We start from the raw sequence: 15,641 nt of genomic DNA, 5'->3' as shown, positions 1-15,641 counted from the left end.
ACCCCAAGCATCGTTACTGGTCAGCCGCAGCACGCATTCACCATCTTGTGAAGAAGCCCGCCGGATTCCCCGGTCAAGTGAAGTAAAAGTGCCTCTCGGACCGCTTCCGGTTCCGAATACACCACCTCTTGTCCGGCGGTACAGCGAGGAGCCCTTGCCAATGTTAGTAGTCCACCGGACCGTCGCCGGTCTTTGTGGTCGGGGCCAATTGCCCTCTGGGAAGCGCTGCTGCGTGAACCCGACAGTCAACGAAAAACCCAGGTTATGGCTAACCGTCGCCATTCGACCCACCCAACTAGCCGCATACGGTCAGGTATGTTACAAGCATGAAGCATGGTCTCAATACTAGTTACCGGCCACATCAAATCCTATCCTCTTTCCTTTCGTGTATGTTCAATAAAAATATAAAATGAAATTTATTGCTTCTTATCGTTATTCATGGATCTGAGTCCCTATTTGTTGTCTTCTATTCTCTACTTCTGTTTGGCTTGGAAAAGTTTCGATTTGACCCCAACTGATTAATTGGCCGACCCTGTGTTTAATTGATAGCCACTGAGCTAATTAGGGACATGTGGATGTCCACTGTGTAGACGTGTGGACGTCATAAGCAGTTACAAGCTGGTCCCGATCGATTGTATCATATGCGGCTTTGAAGTCGATAAATAGATGATGTGTGGGCACGTTGTATTCGCGGCATTTCTGCAATACCTGACGTATGGCGAACACCTGGTCTGTGGTGGAGCGTTCACCCATAAATCCCGCACGCAAAAAAAGCGTTCCCGAATTCGTGAACCAGCAAAAATACACCGTGATTTATTTCATGGATTCGGGAACACCAGTCACGTTTTCCAGAACGTTCCAGAAAACGTGACTGTATTCCCGAATCCATGACTGTTGTTCACGAAAAAATACACCGTGAACTCGTTAGTTCACGAATTCATGAACGCTTTTTTTTGCGTGCGCCTGGTACTGTCCCACAAACTCTCTTGCAAATTGGTGTTAGTCGGCGGCATAAAATTTGGGAGAGTACCTTGTAGGCGGCGTTCAGCAATGTGCGGTAGTTGCTACAATCCAGCTTATCGCCCTTTTTGTAGATGGGACACACGACACCTTCCATCCACTCCTGCGGCAGAAGCTCATCCTCCCAAACCTTGGTAATGGCCCAGTGCAGCGCTCTAGCCAGTGCCTCACCACCGTGTTTAAACAGCTCTCCTGGTAGTTGGTCAACTCCAGGGGCTTTGTTGTTTTTCAGCCGGTCGGTCTCCTCCTGGATTTCCTGGATATTCGGAGCCGGAAGTCGCATGTCCTGCGCGCGTGCTCCTAGGTTCCTTACTATACCGGCACCGTTGTCTGCCATATCACCATTCAGGTGCTCTTCGTAGTGCTGCCGCCTTTTTTGGATCACCTCACGCTCGTTTGTAAGAAGGTTCCCGTTTATGTCGCTTACACATATCGGGCTGTAGCACGTGGCCCTTACATGAACGGTTCAACTTCTCTTAGAACTTTCGTGCGTTATTAGCGCGGTACAGTTCCTCCGTCTCTTCATGGTCTCGATCTTCCTGCTGACGCTTTTTCCTCCGGAAAATCGAGTTTTGTCTGTTCCGCGCCCGTTTGTATCGTGCCTCGTTCGCCCTCGTGCGGTGTTGCAGCAATCTCGCCCATGCTGCATTCTTCTCCTCAACTAACTGCTCACATTCGCCGTCATACCAGTCGTTTTTCTGATCCGGAGCCACCGTGCCTAGTGCAGCGGTTGCGGTGCTTCCAATGGCCAGCCATCTTCAAGAGATGCTGCGCCTAGCTGCTCTTCCGTTGGGAACGCCACTTCCAGCTGTTGCGCGTAGTTCTGGGCTAGTCTACCCTCTTGTAGCCGCCCATTGTTTAGCCGCGGCGGACGACTACGACGCGTGTTGTACACCGTCGAGAGTTTTGAGTGCAGATATACTGCAACGAGGTAGTGATCGGGTTCAATATTCGCAACGCGGTAAGTGCGTACGTTCGTGATATCGGAGAAGAATTCACCGTCTATTAGAACGTGGTCGATTTGGTTTTCCGTTACTTGATTAGGTGATTTCCATGTGACCCTATGGATATTCTTGCGGGGGAAAAAAGTGCTACGGACTACCATTTTGCGGGAGGCTACAAAGTTTATGCATGTTGGCCGTTGTCGTTCAATACCGTATGCAGACTATCCGGTCCGATGACCGGTCTATAAATTTTCTTTCTTCCTACCTGAGCGTTCATGTCACCGATGACGATTTTGTTTCCAGCTCGTTGGTGGTGCCACAGCATTGGTAGAAGGTAGCCGCTCGATGCCCGCTTTTCCACACTTTCTGTCCTGTCCAGCAGATTTCCTGCAGCGCTACGACATCGAAGTTGCGGGGATGTAATTCATCGTAGATTATCCTGTCGCAACCTGCGAAGTCTAGCGACTTGCAGTTCCATGTTCCAAGCTTCCAATCGTGATCCTTTATTCGTCGCCTAGGTCGTTGCCGATTGTATCGAGTCGTATTATCTTCTATGTCGTTCGTAATGGTTGTTTTTGAAGGCGGCTTATTGGGCCTGCGCAAACCTCCTGTCTCGTCGGAGGGCCGTCGTGTCAGGGCTGTTTAGCGTCCCACCTAACACCAGGACTTGTGCTTTTGCGCTTTGATCGGCACACGGTCGCTTTGGCGGAGCCTACTTGCGGATACATGCAGCTTTTTATAGAGGTTTAACAGGGCCCACTGTCAAACCCCACCACATCCTAGGCAGGCGCCACAACTCGCAGATGGCCTGAGGAGGGATCGTCAAGCCCTTTGACATAGTCCCTGCTGCGCCCGGGCTCAGATGTTATGGCCAAAATACTTTTTTTATACCAAGAGTGCGTAGCAATTACTCACTAGAAAGAAACGAGTAAAGCACCATCAGCTCTAGGTGGATTAATTTTGGGTTTGACAATATAAAGAATATGAATTGCTCTTTCGAATGCAGTGTAGACATATTTTTGGATTTGCCTAAATCGGAAATATCATTTTTTGAAAAAAAAAAACGTATTTTTGACAGAAAAACGATTGGTCGGAAAAATTATATTGAGCATATTTATAAATCGAAAGTGGCATTTTTTAAGCTCTAAAAGTCACCCGTAGACGACTTTTCCGAAAAATCGAAAACAAAAAAAGTAGATCAAAAATATTGTTTTTTCGAGGGACACCCTAGTCCAAGTAGGTAAAATTACTCTAAAGCAGCCAATTTAAGAGCTACAGAAAAATTTTTTTTAGAAAAATTAATTGGAATAAGCTGCACTACAACTTTGTAGAACATTACATGTCAGAACTTCGAAAAAAAATTATGTGATGGGCCACCCTATTTTTGATAGCACCTTAATAATGGCCTTTCTGTTGCGAACAATTTTGTTGGGCAACATTTTTTTCTAAAAATATAGTTTTGGCGTAACATGCATTTTTCCGCGTAAATTTGTATCCTGAACCGGTTGTAGGACAAAAGGTCGAAGGACAAAACGTCGAAGGTCAAAAGGTCGACAGAACAAAAGGCCAAAGGGTCAAAAGGTCGAAGGGATAAAAGGTCGAAACAAAAAATCTGAGTCAAAATGTCGAAAGGACAAAAGGTCGAAATAAAAATCTGAGTAAAAGATCGAAATGACTAAAGGTCGAAGGGACGAAAGGTCGAAACAAAAAATCTGAGTCAAAAGGTCGAAAGACAAGGTCAAAATGTCGAAAGGAGAAAAGGTCGAAGGGTCAAAAGGTCGAAGGGACAAAAGGTTGAAACAAAAAATCGGAGTCAAACGGTCGAAAGACAAAAGGACAAAAGATAGAACTAACGGTTGTAGGACACAAGGTCGAAGGTCAAAAGATCGAAGGGTTAAAATGTAAGATGGGATAAGAGGTCAAAATTATAAACGTGAGTATTAGTCAGCCATTCTTGTGCACATTTATGTTTATTTGTGTTTCATTATGTAATAGATTCAGGGGCAGCAGGGACTTTGTCCAAGGGCTTGACGATCCCTCCCCAGGCCATCTGCGAGTTGTGGCGCCTGCCTAGGATGTGGTGGGGTTTGACAGTGGGCCCTGTTAAACCTCTATAAAAAGCTGCATGTATCCGCAAGTAGGCTCCGCCAAAGCGACCGTGTGCCGCTCAAAGCGCACAAGCCCAAGTCCTGGTGTTAGGTGGGACGCTAAACAGCCCTGACACGACGGCCCTCCGGCGAGACAGGAGGTTTGCGCAGGCCCAATAAGCCGCCTGGAAAACCAATAATTACGAACAATATAAGAGATAATGCGACTCGATATAATCGGCAAAGACCTAGGCGACGAATAAAGGATCACGATTGGAAGCTTGGAACATGGAACTGCAAGTCGCTAGGTTTCGCAGGTTGCGACAGGATGATCTACGATGAATTACATCCCGCAACTTCGACGTCGTGGCGCTGCAGGAGATTTGCTGGACAGGACAGAAAGTGTGGAAAAGCGGGCATCGGGCGGCTACCTTCTACCAAAGCTGTGGCACCACCAACGAGCTGGGAACCGGCTTCATAGTGCTGGGAAAGATGCGCCAACGCGTGATTGGGTGGCAGCCAATCAACGCAAGGATGTGCAAGCTGAGGATTAAAGGCCGTTTCTTCAACTATAGCATCATCAACGTGCACTGCCCACACGAAGGGAGACCCGACGACGAGAAAGAAGCGTTCTACGCACAGCTGGAGCAGACATACGATGGATGCCCACTGCGGGACGTCAAAATCGTCATCGGTGACATGAACGCGCAGGTAGGAAGGGAGGAAATGTATAGACCGGTCATCGGACCGGATAGTCTGCACACCGTATCGAATGACAACGGCCAACGATGCATAAACTTCGCAGCCTCCCGCGGAATGGTAGTCCGAAGCACCTTCTTTCCCCGCAAGAATATCCACAAGGCCACATGGAGATCACCTAACCAAGAAACGGAAAACCAAATCGACCACGTTCTAATCGACGGTAAATTCTTCTCCGACATCACGAACGTCCGCACTTACCGCAGTGCGAATATTGAATCCGACCACTACCTCGTTGCAGTTTGCCTGCGCTCAAAACTCTCGACGGTGTACAACACGCGTCGAAGTCGGACGCCGCGGCTTAATATTGGGCGGCTACAAGACGGTAGGCTAGCCCAAGTATACGCGCAGCAGCTGGAAGTGGCACTCCCAACGGAAGAGCAGCTAGGCGCAGCGTCTCTTGAAGATGGCTGGAGAGATATTCGATCCGCCATTGGTAGCACCGCAATCGCTGCACTTGGCACGGTGCCCCGGATCGGAGAAACGACTGGTATGACGGCGAATGTGAGCAGTTAGTAGAAGAGAAGAATGCAGCATGGGCGAGATTGCTGCAACACCGCACGAGGGCGAACGAGGCACGATATAAACAGGCGCGGAACAGACAAAACTCGATTTTCCGGAGGCAAAAGCGTCAGCAGGAAGATCGAGACCGTGAAGAGACGGAGCAACTGTACCGCACTAATAACACACGAAAGTTCTATGAGAAGTTAAACCGTTCACGTAAGGGCCACGTGCCACAGCCTGATATGTGCAAGGACATAAACGGGAACCTTCTTACGAACGAGCGTGAGGTGATCCAAAGGTGGCAGCAGCACTACGAAGAGCACCTGAATGGCGATATGGCAGACGAAGATGGCGGTATGGTGATGGACCTAGGAGAACGCGCGCAGGACATAATTCATACCGGCCCCGGATCTCCAGGAAATCCAGGAGGAGATTGGCCGGCTGAAGAACAACAAAGCCCCTGGGGTTGACCAACTACCAGGAGAGCTATTTAAACACGGTGGTGAGGCACTGGCTAGAGCGCTGCACTGGGTCATTACCAAGATTTGGGAGGAGGAAGTTTTGCCGCAAGAGTGGATGGAAGGTGTCGTGTGTCCCATCTACAAAAATAAGCTGGATTGTAGCAACTACCGCGCAATCACATTGCTGAACGCCGCCTACAAGGTACTCTCCCAAATTTTAAGCCGTCGACTAGCACCAATTGCAAGGGAGTTCGTGGGGCAGTACCAGGCGGGTTTTATGGGCGAACGCTCCAACACGGACCAGGTGTTCGCCATTCGCCAAGTACTGCAGAAGTGCCGCGAATACAACGTGCCCACACATCATCTATTCATCGACTTCAAAGCCGCATATGATACAATCGATCGGGACCAGCTATGGCAGCTAATGCACGAAAACGGATTTCCGGATAAACTGACACGGTTGATCAAAGCGACGATGGATCGGGTGATGTGCGTAGTTCGAGTTTCAGGGGCATTCTCGAGTCCCTTCGAAACCCGCAGAGGGTTACGGCAAGGTGATGGTCCTTCGTGTCTGCTATTCAACATCGCCGTAATACGAAGAGCAGGGATTAACACGAGTGGTACAATTTTCAATAAGTCCGTCCAGCTATTTGGCTTCGTCGACGACATAGATATTATGGCACGTAACTTTGAGAAGATGGAGGAAGCCTACATCAGACTGAAGAGGGCAGCCAAGCGGATCGGACTAGTCATCAACACGTCGAAGACGAAGTACATGATAGGAAGAGGTTCAAGAGAAGACAATGTGAGCCACCCACCGCGAGTTGGCATCGGTGGTGATGAAATCGATGTGGTAGAAGAATTTGTGTACTTGGGCTCACTGGTGACTGCCGAAAATGATACCAGCAGAGAAATTCGGAGGCGTATAGTGGCTGGAAATCGTGCATACTTTGGACTCAGCAAGACGCTTCGATCGAATAGAGTTCGCCGCCGTACCAAACTGACCATCTACAAAACGCTCATTAGACCGGTAGTCCTCTACGGACACGAGACCTGGACGATGCTCGTGGAGGACCAACGCGCACTCGGAGTTTTCGAAAGGAAAGTGCTGCGTACCATCTATGGTGGGGTGCAGATGGTGGACGGTACATGGAGGAGGCGAATGAACCACGAGTTGCATCAGCTGTTGGGAGAACCATCCATCGTTCACACCGCGAAAATCGGACGACTGCGGTGGGCCGGGCACGTAGCCAGAATGTCGGACAATAACCCGGTGAAAATGGTTCTCGACAACGATCCGCCGGGCACAAGAAGGCGAGGTGCGCAGCGGGCAAGGTGGATCGATCAGGTGGAAGATGACTTGCGGACCCTCCGTAGACTGCGTGGCTGGCGACGTGTTGCCATGGACCGAGCCGAATGGAGAAGACTCTTACATACCGCACAGGCCACTTCGGCCTTAGTCTGAATAAATAAATAATATGTAATAGATTCTGTGGGGCATTACTACTGGCACTATTTATATACAGGTTTGTTTGAACAACATTCGAATTCCTAGCATTATGGAACGATTACAATTAGCTCAAGGAACTTGTTTTGCGATTTGTAAAACGTGAATTTTAATATTGGTTTTAATAGTTTAAAGTTTTCGTCAAGATTCGTAACAGTTTCTGATATATTGAGAGTTGAAACATTTTTCATTTTTGGCCTAATTTTACCCCCCAGGCCCAATGTCACCCCGAACGACGGTACTTAATCATTTGATCATAAATGTGAGTAAAACGGCTAAGTAGTCTCATGTAATTGAAATGAGTTTTGTTATTAGTCCGACGTTTCGACACGGGTTTAGTGTTTTCTTCAGGGAACGATACTATTCTGGAATTGATGGAAAAACAATCAGAATGAAAATAGTTGCTAAGGTGCGATCAGCGCTACAGCGTCGAATACAATCCGGCGTCGGAAACAGTTACCATTAATTGTATATTATTCGGCAACTCGGCCGTACGAAAACCATTTTTTTGTTAAATATCTTGGCTGTGCATATGCACAGCATATGTTTCGAAATGGACAAATTGATATGAAATTTGCGAAAAAGAATCCACGTGTCTTGGAGGGACTCGAACCCTCAACCTCCTACTCTCTAGATAGCCCCCTACACAACAAGACCACTTAAAGGTCACGTTTGCGGAAAAGCCATCAGAATCCGAGTACCAACCTCCACCGCGGTTAGCTCTCTTTTTTGCAAATTGAATATCTTTCGGATGCTTGATTTGTCCATTCTCCACATGTGCTTTACTATTGTATATCCACAGCCAAGCGAGTGCACATTGTTTATTAAACGAGAGGATCGCACTCCATGCCCCCCAGTTACTGTCTGGGCGGGACGGTATAGAATGCGAATTCAATCGCACTCTGCTGTGCCAAAGGCTTGATTGACTAAAGCATTTGATGAGTTTGATTGCCTTTTACGTAAGCGGTCGCGTGTACTCAGACGACTAATGACGGTGAAAGACCGACACTTACCATGTTTGAGATAGCCTTAACAAAACCAGACTTTAAATTATGCAGGTTAGGCAAAAAAAAAGTGTCAAAATAATAGATAGGAATGTAGAAAAACCCGATTTTTAAGCGTCTCCATGAACTGACCATACCAGAATGCTGATTCGCCGAGGCGTGGTGCGTCGTTCCCTAAGAGCTGCCAGCTAAAAGGCGTTTTGCCTAATGAGCTTTGAAATGTGAATATTATCAATATGATTAAATATTTTTCTTATTTTAATATGGCATCAGCTAGCTATATTGTTTAGGGCTAATTGTCCCTCCTACCCCTATGTTTTGTCACGCGTCGTGAATACAAAATTGTTTACTTTGGGTAGAGAATACATGTTTCAAATTTGGTTGAAATCGACCCATGCGTTAAAAAGTTATACAAAACTGTTCGTTTATTGCCCTTCCTCCCATTCCTTTGTGACAGTCCCACCCAGTCTAATATCGTCTTCCTTAGACAGAGAATATTTGATCCAATTTTTGAGTAGATGAGTAGATCGAAAACAAATCAATACCGCCCACCTCATACCCTCCCCTTTCCAAAGATCAACTCTCCCGCTATCGTCGTCTTCTTAAGATAAAGAATGCATGTTCCAAATTTAGTTAAAACCGGTCAAGGGGTTCAGAAGTTACACTGAGTTCATTGATAACTAAACAATACCCCACCCCCACACCCTCCCCCTTTTCCAAAAATCAATCCAATTCCACCATTGTCGTCTCTGTACGATCTGTGTGCTGCGGCTTTTTTGTGAGTGAGTGACGGGATATTTTGAAACCAATCCAACAGCATTTCATTGCCGCTTCATAGCTGTCAAACATTTCCCGCTCTTCGAATTTTTCTTTTCATGCTGCACGATGGAGCCAAAATGCGCGAAACTATACATAAATTAACTATGGTTGCTCACATTTCCGCTGCAATCAGCTGTTGGCTCTCGCGAAATAGCTTAACAAGCGCTTCTTAATTGCTTCCCAATTAATTCACCGCTCGTGTAATGGGGTAATATTTGTTACAAAAAATACAAAACTCAAACGTTATTTATTCATAATTGTTTTTTCAAATATGTAATAACAAATAATAATACTTTTGAGTGCAATGTTTACACAAAAGAAGCAATTAACTGCATCGTACCTTGAAGGTACAATTACCATCTATTTCTAATTTCCATTTCCATACTTTTTTAATTAGATCTGTGCGCCGATTGAAAATATATCGGCGGCGGCGAGATAGTGTGAGTCGGCGTGAGCTTATTTCAAGCATTAGAAATTTTCCAAATTTCTTCCACAAATTTCTCCGTTAATTTCACCAGCAATTCCTCCGGAATTTCCTCCAGACATTCCTCTGGAAGTTCCTCCAGCAACTCTTCCGGACGTTCCTCCAGGAATTTCTCCGGAAGTTCCTCCAGGATTTCCTCCTGAAGTTCCTTCAGGATTTCCTCCGGAAGTTCCTCCAGGATTTCCTCCGGAAGTTCCTCCAGGATTTCCCCCGGAAGTTCCTCCAGGAATTCCTCCGGAAGTTCCTCCAGGAATTCCTCCGGAAGTTCCTCCAGGAATTCCTCCGGAAGTTCCTCCAGGAATTCCTCCGGAAGTTCCTCCAGGAATCCCCCCGGAAGTTCCTCCAGGAATTCCTCCGGAAGTTCCTCCAGGAATTCCTCCGGAAGTTCCTCCAGGAATTCCTCCGGAAGTTCCTCCAGGAATTCCTCCGGAAGTTCCTCCAGGAATTCCTCCGGAAGTTCCTGCAGGAATTCCTCCGGAAGTTCCTGCAGGAATTCCTCCGGAAGTTCCTCCAGGAATTCCTCCGGAAGTTCCTCCAGGAATTCCTCCGGAAGTTCATCCAGGATTTCCCCGGAAGCTCCTCCTGGAATTCCTCCGGAAGTTCATCCAGGAATTCCTCCGGAAGTTCCCCCGGAAATTCCTCCGGAAGTTCCTCCAGGAATTCCTCTGGAAGTTCCTCCAGGCGTTCCTCCGGAAGTTCCTCCAGGAATTCCTCTAGAAGTTCTTCAAGGAATTTCTTCGGAAGTTTCTCCAGGAATTCCTCAGGAAGTTCCTCCAGGAATTCCTCCGGAAGTTCATCCAGGATTTCCCCGAAAGTTCCTCCAGGAATTCCTCCGGAAGTTCATCCAGGAATTCCTCCGGAAGTTCCCCCGGAAATTCCTTCGGAAGTTGCTCCAGGAATTCCTCTGGAAGTTCCTCCAGGAATTCCTCCGGAAGTTCCTCCAGGAATTCCTCCGGAAGTTCCTCCAGGAATTCTTCCGGAAGTTTCTCCAGGAATTCCTCAGGAAGTTCCTCCAGGAAGTTCCTCCAGGAATTCCTCCGTAAGTTCCTCCAATTAATTCCTCCGTAAGTTCCTCCAGGAATTCCTCTGGAAGTTCCTCCAGGAATTCCTCCGGAAGATCCTCCGGAAGTTCCTCCAGGAATTCCTCCGGAAGTTTCTCCAGGAATTCCTCCAAAAGTTCCTCCAGGAATTCCTCCGAAAGCTCCTCCAGAAATTCCTCCGATAGTTCCTCCAGGAATTCCTCCGCAAGTTCCTCCAGGAATTCCTCTGGAAGTTTCTCCAGGAATTCCCTTGGAAGTTCCTCCAGGAATTCCTTCGGAAGTTCCTCCAGGATCTCCCTTGGAAGTTCCTTCCGAAGTTCCTCCAGGAATCCCTGCGGAAGTTCCTCCAGAAATTCTCTTGGAAGTTCCTCAAGGATTTCCTCCGAATATTCCTCCAAGAATTTGATGTTGAACTTAATTTTCAGATTAAAAAAACACCTAAATAAATAAAAAAATCCTCTAGGAATTCCTCCGGAAGTTCTTCCAGGAATTTCTTCGGAAGTTTCTCCAGGAATTCCTCCGGAAGTTTGCTCCAGGAATTCCTCCGGAAGTTTTTCCGGGCATTTCTCCAGAAGTTCCTCCAGGAATTCCTACGGATGCTCTCCCATAAATTCCCCCGAAAGTTCCTGCAGGAATTCGTTCGAAAGTTTCTCCAGGAATTCGTTCAGAAGTTCTTCCACTTAACACTTAATAATTTACTTCGCAAACCCTGCAGAAATTACCACGAAGACTTTTCAGACAGTTCTTTTGAATTCCTTCCGAAATTCACAAGGAAATTTCACGAAACCCTCCTCCCTGGAATTCTTCCAGAAAATTGTCCAGAAAATCTTGAAGGACTCCTTATGGAAATTAAATTGTGAAATCTAAATCAAGAAAATGTCATGCGCATTCCGCTAAGAATTCTTTCAGAATTTTCTAGCCCTAAACTTCTCCAAGGATGCTGCTGGAAAGTCGTTAACAAATAAATTATTTTGGAAATTATTCCTTCGGATATTTGTTAAGGATTTCTTAGGAACTCCCTCACAAATTCCTCCAAGAATCTCCCCGGCAATTCTTACGGAAACTACTCCAGTATTTCTCCAAGAACTCGTCCAGAAAACCTTGCAGGATTTTTGCGAAAAAATATTTTGAAAATTACTCCAAAATATTTGAAAATACTCGTAAAACTCTCCCGCTTTTTCTTCGGAGACTTCTTTAGAAATTCTCCAAGAATTCTCTTAAAAAATCCTACAATAATATCCACGAGAATTCCTTCAAGAACTCTTCCAGAAATATCTCGAAAGGTTCTACTGGGATAAATTTTCGAAGGAATTCCCAAAAGAGTTTCTATAGAAATTCTAGAAGTAAACGTATTAGCTCATTAAGAATTTGAAAAAAAAAAGAAAAGATTGACGATTTTCCAAACCATAAATCAATGGAATTCTGGAATATTTTCTTACCGAAATATTCCAGTACGTTTTTTTAATCGTTTGTTTATTTTAGAGGCTTATGCTAGGATAGTTTTGAGAATTTTCAAAACATTATTAAACAAATCCGAGAAGTTTTTTGATTTTTTTCATTTAATATTTATTTTTTATTGTATCTCCCCCCCACTGATTTTCCGGAGACCAATAGGGCATTATGTTAATAAAATATTTGTAACGGCGTAATGTAATGTCAGGTGCATTTTGTTTAAAAAAAAAATGTTTTGGTTGACCGAGCATACGTTGAACAACAAGGAATCTAGTGGTTCCCCAACGTACAATTCAAACTGAATAAGCTAAGCGAGGAAAGGCGTAGGATTGCCAATCCGGAGATGGCGAGTTCGATTCTCGGTTCCGGTCTAAGATGTTTTCGGGTTGTTTCTGACACCCTGGGCATAGTGTATCTATTGTACTTGCCACCCAAGATACATACTCATGCAATGGCGGGCATAAAAAAGCTTTCAATTAATAATTGAGGAAATGCTCATAGAATACTGAGTTGAAAAGCAGGCCAAGTTTCAGTTGGAATGTAGATCCATAGAAGAAGAAGCAGCGCCTATTTTTAATTAAATAAGTTCTTCGTCAGCTTTCAACTTTGTGGTATCTAGACTTTATTGGAAATGAGAATTTATGCTGTATAATTGTAAAGAAGAATATTGTCATAACAACTTGGATGAAAATATGTATTTCCAACATGAAGTATAATCATCTAGGCTTAACAGTAAAACTGTCATCGCCGTGGTAAAAAATATTCGGCGGCGTGATCAATTTTCATACGGCGGCGCGCCGATTCATTTTTGACGGCGGTGGCGGCGCACAGGTCTATTTTTAATCATCAATACAATACCCACTTATTTGTCATAATTTCGTTGAGATACGCTCAAAACAAGGTGACTCCGTAATTGATCCAAAATAGCAATCATTAGGCAGCAAAACAAAAAAGAATCATCGTTCAATTTACCATAATCGTCTCTTCATAAAGAACCGACAGCCATCGACACACTCTCCCGAAGCCATCGTCTCCCCACAAATAAAGCATCATCAAAACAGAAGAATATTTTCCCAACACTATAATTCGCCAACGTGAAATCAATATCGATTGCCGTTTTTCCCCCTGCGGCAAACACCACGCTGCTGACTGAGTGCCCACTTATTACGTCGGCGAAGTCAGTTGAAAAAACACGAATCTTTGTCTCAATAGCCTCATCACTTGGGCTCGGGGTGCTGCTGCTCTTGACTCGACATGAAGCCATCTCAAGTGTCAGCAGCGTGCAGGAACTTTCCGACCATGGACTATAGGGAGGGAGGGAAATGTGCGCGATGTGAGATGAGGATGCAATAAGTTGCTCACGAAAATTATCGGATCGAAACAGACGGACGCGACGACGACGACGACGTGATGGACGGAGGGTAACAAACTGAAACCCATTGTGTGCAGCAGAATGATTCCGCTCCACAATGTTGTAGCGGCATGGGTTTCGAAGGAACCCTCGAGGGAGCAAACGAGTGAGCGGAAATGAAGACGAAGTAATAGCAATAATAACAAATAATTTAATAATCCACTTATCAACCACCGTACACCGCGCAGCCAACGTTCCGGGCGTCGTTGTCGTCGTCCGTTGCCATCAGTGCCGCTTACTTATCGCTCCGATTCTTCCGTTCTATTATTTGAACGGGCGGGCGGCCGTCCTCGTTGTCATCGAAATTGAGGGTTCGTTGTTCATTGATGATTTTGGAGATGAGAGTGTGGTGTGTTGTGAATTAGGGTGCGAAGATTGACGAATGTGGTGTCCGAGTTCGATTCCGGTTACCAACAGTTTCTACCAAGGTTATTCGTTGTTCTTGTGATTTATGGTCCTCTATGACGATTTTCGGATCGTACACACCTCTATTTGTTTTTTTATGTTAATCACGAAATATAATCACTAAGCTTTTCGCGAAATACGAACACTGCATTAGTGCAGTAAAAAAGATGATTTATTGCTCATGAAGAAATATCAGGGAATCATCAATGACGTGACGTAAAAGACGTGAAGAATCAACGTTGAATTCTGTTTTAACAATATACTCGAATTTCCCAGCAGTTATTTCTCTCTATACTGCATCAACAATTACGAATGCAAACCTGTAGCTTAATCATCATATGCATATTCAGCAAAATATAAGTCCAAAGCTGCCATAATTCGCAAGTCAGTCTGAACACGAAAGCGAACCCAATATGGGCCTTGACATTGCACTTTTGACACGATCGCAAGTTCACGCGCCGAACACAATCTCTATGCAAATGACGGTGCCATCTGGCTCAGTCGACCATCAGCGATTGCAGCTTCCCCTGTGTATGAATCGTGCTCGAAGCAACAAACCTACAAATCAACTCGCCATCACATCAACGTCAAATCATCATTCCACACGATGTACGATGGACGTCGCATATTGATATTGGGGACGCTTCACTCCCTCGCCATTCATTCGTGCAATCGCAGTGAAGAGTCAGCTTTTAACAAGCTAAACATCATTACCTCGTGCATGTGCGGTGTAGTGCAGCCACAGCACCCAACCACCCGCCCTCCGACCGGTTCGTGATAGCCAGCGTAATCCCCAACGTCGGACGCCGTGAATTGAATCATAAGCAATCTTGATGTCCTCGTCGCCCGGTCTAGTATGGAGTTGTTGCCTTTGCACTATGGGGGATCCCCATACAAGCGAGCGGTCAAAAATAAAATTGGACTTTTCAAGTGATTTTCCACTTTGCTTTAGCTGTGTATGGTCGAAATAGCATGAATATATAATTTCTAACACCCCCTTTAGGGATCGTCTATGAATTACGTAATATTTTTTTCATAAATTCGATTAACGTGACAAAGCAATCCAATTTAGGAAGTTTAATTTTATATGTTTTCTTGAGGAGAAGGAAGGGGTTGTACAAAAACTAAGTACAGCAATTTATGGACATCATGAACCCTCCCCTTCTCCATCCTCATTTGTGGACTGTCGTCTATATATTTTTGTATATTTTTGCGGAAGGTAATCATTTTTGTGGGAAGAAAGTAACAAAACGCCTCCCCTACCAATAAATCTAATAACTTTTCATTGCTCTAAATCTGAAGTTGGCGGCGAGAGAACCGAATTAATGTTAAAAGACATTAATTTCATGACATTCGGTGATATTTTTTGTTCTTACTCTCATGCCTCACAATTTGTATTTAGAACAATCTGTTTGACAAAGTACTAGGTTCTGAAGGATCCTAAAGCATTAAATGTTAATCAAAGAATCAGAAGTCAAGAACGAGTAAAGTACGAGACACTGAAGACGTCCTAACAGGTCGAAATACGTATATGTAGAACTAATACGAGTTGGTGGAATAAAATGGAATTTTACTAAACTCGTCTTATGACAGTGAAAACATTCCACTAAAAATAGTTAAACAATTTTCTTAAAGAATCAGAATTGGAAATAACTTTTGAAAAAGGGTATTAGCAAATTAGAAATCGCAATCCCATGACATTTGTACAAGTTATTCAAAAAATAAATGAGAATAATATATTCTC

The sequence above is a fragment of the Armigeres subalbatus genome, chromosome 3, assembly GCF_024139115.2.
Source record: "Armigeres subalbatus isolate Guangzhou_Male chromosome 3, GZ_Asu_2, whole genome shotgun sequence".
Taxonomy (NCBI): Eukaryota; Metazoa; Arthropoda; class Insecta; order Diptera; family Culicidae; genus Armigeres; species Armigeres subalbatus.
This window is presented reverse-complemented; position numbering follows the sequence as displayed.